The sequence below is a fragment of the Oncorhynchus kisutch genome, linkage group LG17 (genome assembly GCF_002021735.2).
Source record: "Oncorhynchus kisutch isolate 150728-3 linkage group LG17, Okis_V2, whole genome shotgun sequence".
Classification (NCBI taxonomy): domain Eukaryota; kingdom Metazoa; phylum Chordata; class Actinopteri; order Salmoniformes; family Salmonidae; genus Oncorhynchus; species Oncorhynchus kisutch.
The window spans coordinates 59,832,082-59,838,081 of NC_034190.2; positions in this window are offsets into that span (position 1 = coordinate 59,832,082).

Here is a 6,000-nt window from a genome sequence, read left to right on the forward strand (position 1 = left end):
GTTTCAGCACTACTGGTGAAAAAGTATACAATAGTACAGGAAAATCCCTTTAACTGTGACTCTTAGTATCTAATTTAAGGAAATGTATCAACAACAAATATGAAGGTGACTTCCTTATTTCGCTGTCTTGATCCAACCACTGTACTGTACGTGACCTTACGTGACCTTATGCACTTAATCTAGCATATCATAGGCTAGCAATCTGCCTACACCCTTTACAATTCACAGGTCAATGATAGTCTTTGGTTTGACCCTGCAGCCTGACCTGGTAGTGAGACCTTAGGGCTGCCACATCATTGGAACTCCCTACAACTCACTCCCATCTCTGGAGAGCAAACGGGATGAAGCCACAGTCAAGACCTTCAAAGTGCTCCTGCATGACAATAAGACCTCTGCACAAGTTTACCCAACAGGCAATACTCTATTGCAACAAGCTGCACTACAAGGCACCAGACATTTTTCTTGGCAAGTGCTCTCAAACTATGTTTAACATGAGAAGTAAGCCTTAATAAATGCAATGTACAGGTAACTGCCAAAATAAAGAAACATAAATCATCTTAATGGGGTGTTGGGCCACCAAGAGCTAGAACCAACTTGGCATAGATTCTACAAGTATCTGGAACTCTATCGGAGGGATACGACACCAATCTTCCATGTTGTTGATGGTGGTGGAAAACACTGTCTCAGGCACCGCTCCAGAGTCTCCCATAAGTGTTGATTTGGGTTGAAATCTGGTGACTGAGACGGCCATGGCATATTGTTTACATTGTTTTCATGCTCATCAAACCATTCAGTGACTACTTGTGCCCTATGGATGGGGGAATTGTCATCATATAGGGGCCATGGTAACCAAAATAATAACGAAAATAATGGCCTGCCCAGCATTTTTATACATGACCGTAATGGGATGCTAATTTCTTAATTAGCTCAGGAACCACACCTGTGTGGAAGCACCTGCATTTAATATACTTCATTTACTCAAGTGTTTCCATTAGTTTGGCAGTTAACCCATATTTGTGAGTCCACAGAAATACTTGGCAGATACAGTGCATTCGGAACGTATTGAGTATTAAACATTTTGTTACATTACAGCCCTATTCTAAAATTGATTAGATGCCAAAGCGAAAACAGGTTTTTAGAAATGTTTGCAAATGTACTACAAAAAAAAAATAGAAATACCTTATTTACATACGTATTCAGACCCTTTGCTATGAGACTCGAAATTGAGCTCAGGTGCATCCTGTTTCTATTGATCATCCTTGAGATGTTTCTACAACCTGTGGTAAATTCAATTGGTTGGACATGATTTGGAAAGACACACCTGTCATTCTTAAATGGAAGAAGTTTGGACCCACCAAGACCCTTCCTAGAGCTGGCCGCCCGGCCAAACTGAACAATCAGGGGAGAAGGGCCTTGGTCAGGGAGGTGACCCAGAACTCAATGGTCACTCTGACTGAGCTCCAAAGTTCCTCTGTGGAGATGGGAGTACCTTTCAGAAGGACAACCATCTCTTCAGCACTCCACCAATCAGGCCTTTATGGTAGAGTGGCCAGACAAAATCCACTCCTCAGTAAAAGGCACATGAGTCTCTCAGAACATGAGAAACAAGATTTTCTGGTCTGATGAAACTAAGATTGAACTCTTTGAACTGAATGCCAAGCGTCACATCTGGAAGAAATCAGGCACCGTCCCTACGGTGAAGGATGGTGGTGGCAGCATCATGCTGTGGGGGTGTTTTTCAGCAGCAGGGACTGGGAAACTAGTCAGGATCGAGGGGAAGATGAACGGAGCAAAGTACAGAGAGATCCTTGATGAAAACCTGCTCCAGAGAGATCAGGACCTCAGACTGGGGCGAAGGTTCACCTTCCAACAGGACAATGACCCTAAGCACACAGCCAAGACAACGCAGGAGTGGCTTCGGGACAAGTCTCTGGATGTCCTTGAGTGGCCCAGCAAGAGCCTGGACTTGAGATTGATGGAACATCTCTGGAGAGACCTGAAAATAGCTGTGCAGCAACGCTCCCCATCCAACCTGACAGAGCTTGAGAGGATCTGCAGAGAATAATGGGAGAAACTCCCCAAATAAAGGGTGTGCCAAGCTTGTAATGTCATACCCAAGAAGACTCGAAGCTGGAATTTCTGTCAAAGGTGCTTCAACAAAGTACTGAATACAGGGTCTGAATACTTATGTAAATGTATTTTTCAGTTTTTATTTGAATACATTTGCAAAAATGTCTAAAGAACAGTTTTTGCTTTGTCATTATAGGCTATTGTGTGTAGATTGATGAATAAGGCTGTAACGTAACAATATATGGAAAAAGTCAAGGGGTCTGAATACTTTCCGAATGCACTGTATCAATGTCTAAACAAATAACATTTTGACAAAAAATTGGCGGCAGAGAAGTCAGGCGCAAGAGAGCAGAACTGGGTGATAACCGGAGATTTATTATGAAAAACCAACAGCATCCAGAACAACAAGATAAATAGGCACAAAAAGAACCAGTTGTGCGCTCACGGGGAACGTACACAAGTACTACAATAAACAATCCCACACAAAGACATGGGGGGAACAGAGGGTTAAATATACAACAAGTAACTGAGGGAATTGAAACCAGGTGTGAGAAAAAAACAAGACAAAACACATGGAAAATGAAAAGTGGATCGATGATGGCTAGAAGACCGGCGACGCCGACCGCCGAGCGATGCCCGAACAAGGAGAGGACCCGACTTCGGCGGAGCGGAAGTCGTGACAACCAAAAGTTATGGATGGCTTTATCCAACAAACATCCACTAAAGGGGACAGGGATTGATAATTCTTGACCCAAGATCACCTTTATACATTAGATCCAGCTAATTCTCACAGCAAAACATTTGAGCTTCACCTTGTATGGGGGATAATCTTGGTTGATTGATTGATTTGAATTCATCTGATAATTAAAAGTAGTAGGCTGCTTCAGCCGGAGACGACATTAAATACATAAAAATGATCAAGGTTAAAAAACGGAATAATTTCCATTGCGGTCCTCATATAATCTTGATATAACCAATATGATTTATCAAGTTTATAAATCTCTGTGACTGTATGAACAAGGAAAATGTTTGAAACCTTCAAACTTTAAATTGTGATTGGACCAGTGTGAATAGGAATGCATGAACGTGAACACTGTGGTAGATACTGCCCCCATGTGGATCCAGGCTCAAACATAACTTTATTTCATTATCTATTATCTATAAGAGAGAACGTGTGTCACAATGTTTGTAAAAGCTTTTATCTCCTTGTTTTCTTCTCTTTGATATGCCCTCCACTATATTGCTCTCCTCCAACCAGCCTTTTCAGATCACTGGACATAGAGGAAGCCAAGAAAAGGGGGAATTTACAAGTATGACTTTTTTTTCCCAAGCGGCAACTTTCGACGGCTGCCTGTGACAATGTGTGAGGTCAAACTGATTAGGCTACTTCCTAGCTCCCACTCAACATAATTGTCAACAAAATATCACGCCTACGTCAAACCAAGGCACAGCCAAGTTGTGTTAATGTTCCGAAATAGAAACATTGAGCCTGAATGACATTGAATTACCATAGGCCTATGCATATTACATATATTTGTACATAAACACTCTGCACAAAACCCAAGGAGGGCAACCATTACCCAAGCTTACTATGCTCACATCCAGTGCAACATATCACCTACTTAGCTTTCAATAACTGAATGCATTTGACTATGCAACATATGCCAATTGCTGTTTATATGAACTAATGTGTGGAGAAATACTGTACAAATCATATTAATGCTAAATGCTTGAAAGCCAATGTCATTTTAAAGGAATACATGGTGCAGAGGTGAGGTTAACCTCAGAACACAAGTTAAATTAACCACAGACTATGAACAGAAAACATAACAATTCAACTGAATGGAGCTTACTAGAATCGACCTCAGCTCTGGCTATGTGCCCATTAGTTATTTTCTCAGAATAACTTTGCAAGAGAAAGAACGCTTACAAGCCTGTAATGGTAAATCTAGCCATATATCCCACTGAATGGTAATAGGATTAGCCATTAGTTTTATGCAGAGTGAGGAGCAATGATTTGTCATGAGTGACACCCTTAGAAAAAAAAAGTGCTATCTAGAACCTAAAAGGGTTCTTCGGTTGTCCCCATAGGAGAACCCTTTGAAAGAACTTTGTGACCACAAAGTAGAACCCTTTTGGGCTCCTTGCAGAACCCTTTCGACAGAGGGTTCTACACTGAACCCAAAAGTGTTCTACCTGGAACAAAAACATGGTTCTCCTATGAGGACAGCCAAATAATCCTTTTGGAACCCTTTTGTCTGAGAGTGTAGTGTCCATACATCAAAAATGCAAGTGGATTTTCAGTAACTGACAGCTACAGATGACGTCTGCAGGAACATTGGCAAGCACAGACCACAGTATTGTTATTTATTGCCTTGCTCACACATCTGAGCTAGTTGGAGTAAATTACCAGGAGTAGACCCCCAGACCCCATAGCTCAGCACATTGGAGAATATCCTGGGTCATTTGTTAGAGGGGAGGAGTGACTGTTGATGTAGCCGACTGGATTTTTTAAAAGTGTTCATACTAAAGCCTATAGGAGGATAAAGAAAAATACTTATTAGCTTTATAGGGAAGATTTATTAGCTTTATTAACAGTCAGAGTTAATACGATTTTAATAGGCCCCATGGTCAGTTTGTTTTTCTCAAAACCTTTATTCTATCACAAATCGCAAGTCAGCAGGATTTTTACACAACCTTTATTCAGTTGTAGCATATAGCCTACATTTTGGGAGATTTGACTAAATATGAAAGCCTGTAGGCTTGACTACAATTCCTCAAGTGGTGCCCAAGCAGGGCCGGCAGTTTTAAAGGCCAAGTGCAGTCAAAAACGTGATTTTTCTATGTTTTATATATATTTCCACACTATGAGTTTGGAATAATACTGTGAAATTGTGAACATGATGATAATGCTTTTTTAGTGTAAGAGCTGTTTGAAAATACCATTTCTGTTTGAAAGGACCTGACATTTCAGCCTGTTTTGGTGGGATGGAGATTTGGCCTTCCATGGTGACATTACCATGCTGTAAATTAAGTGAGTTAATTAAGTGATAATGCCCTCGAAGCCGGTGTTTGGAGGATATATTGGCATGGTTCGTCTAGGGCCGGCAAACCGTGCCAATATATCCTCCAAACACCGGCTTCGAGGGCATTAACACTTAATTAACTCACTTAATTTACAGCATGGTAATGTCACCATGGCAGGCCAAACGGGTTACCAACATATTCAAATAAAGATTTAAATATTTTTATTAAAAACATTATTTTCATTAATTTATTCACACTATTTCATCCTTCCACAAGATATAGTCCTGAAACAAATCTAGGGTTGCTACCCAAGCTGGCTGGTCATTCGTTCTATCGGTTCGGTTGCCAGAGATCCGACCCAGTCGTTCAGTCTTTTTGTTCTGTATCTATGGACGTGACCCAGTCATTCATTCTAAATGTTCTATTGCCATACTGGCTGACAATGTTCTTATGCCTTGCTTTCTAGCTAGCCAACTACAGCTAATTTAGCAAAATAGCTGCATTTGCATTTGTTTAAGCTGTTTTCTATAGACATGTATTTGGATACATCCATAACAATGAGCTAATCAGGCGCGATTTTGCCCTGGCATAGAAAATGTGCAACACTCATCAGGATACTGTTGTTCAGAGGTGCTAGCCAACAACACATGCCATCTATTTTGTGAAGTGCACCAGTCCCTCTTGCAGCAAACCACCCCCACAACATGATGCTGCCACCTCGTGCTTGGGATGTTGGGATGTGTTCTTCGGCTTGCAAGCCTCCCCCTTTTTCCTCCAAACATAACATTGGTCATTATGGCCAAATACTTCTATTTTTGTTTCAACAGACCAGAGGACATTTCTCCAAAAAGTACAATCTTTGTCCCCATGTGCAGTTGCAAACCGTAGTCTGGCTTTTTTATG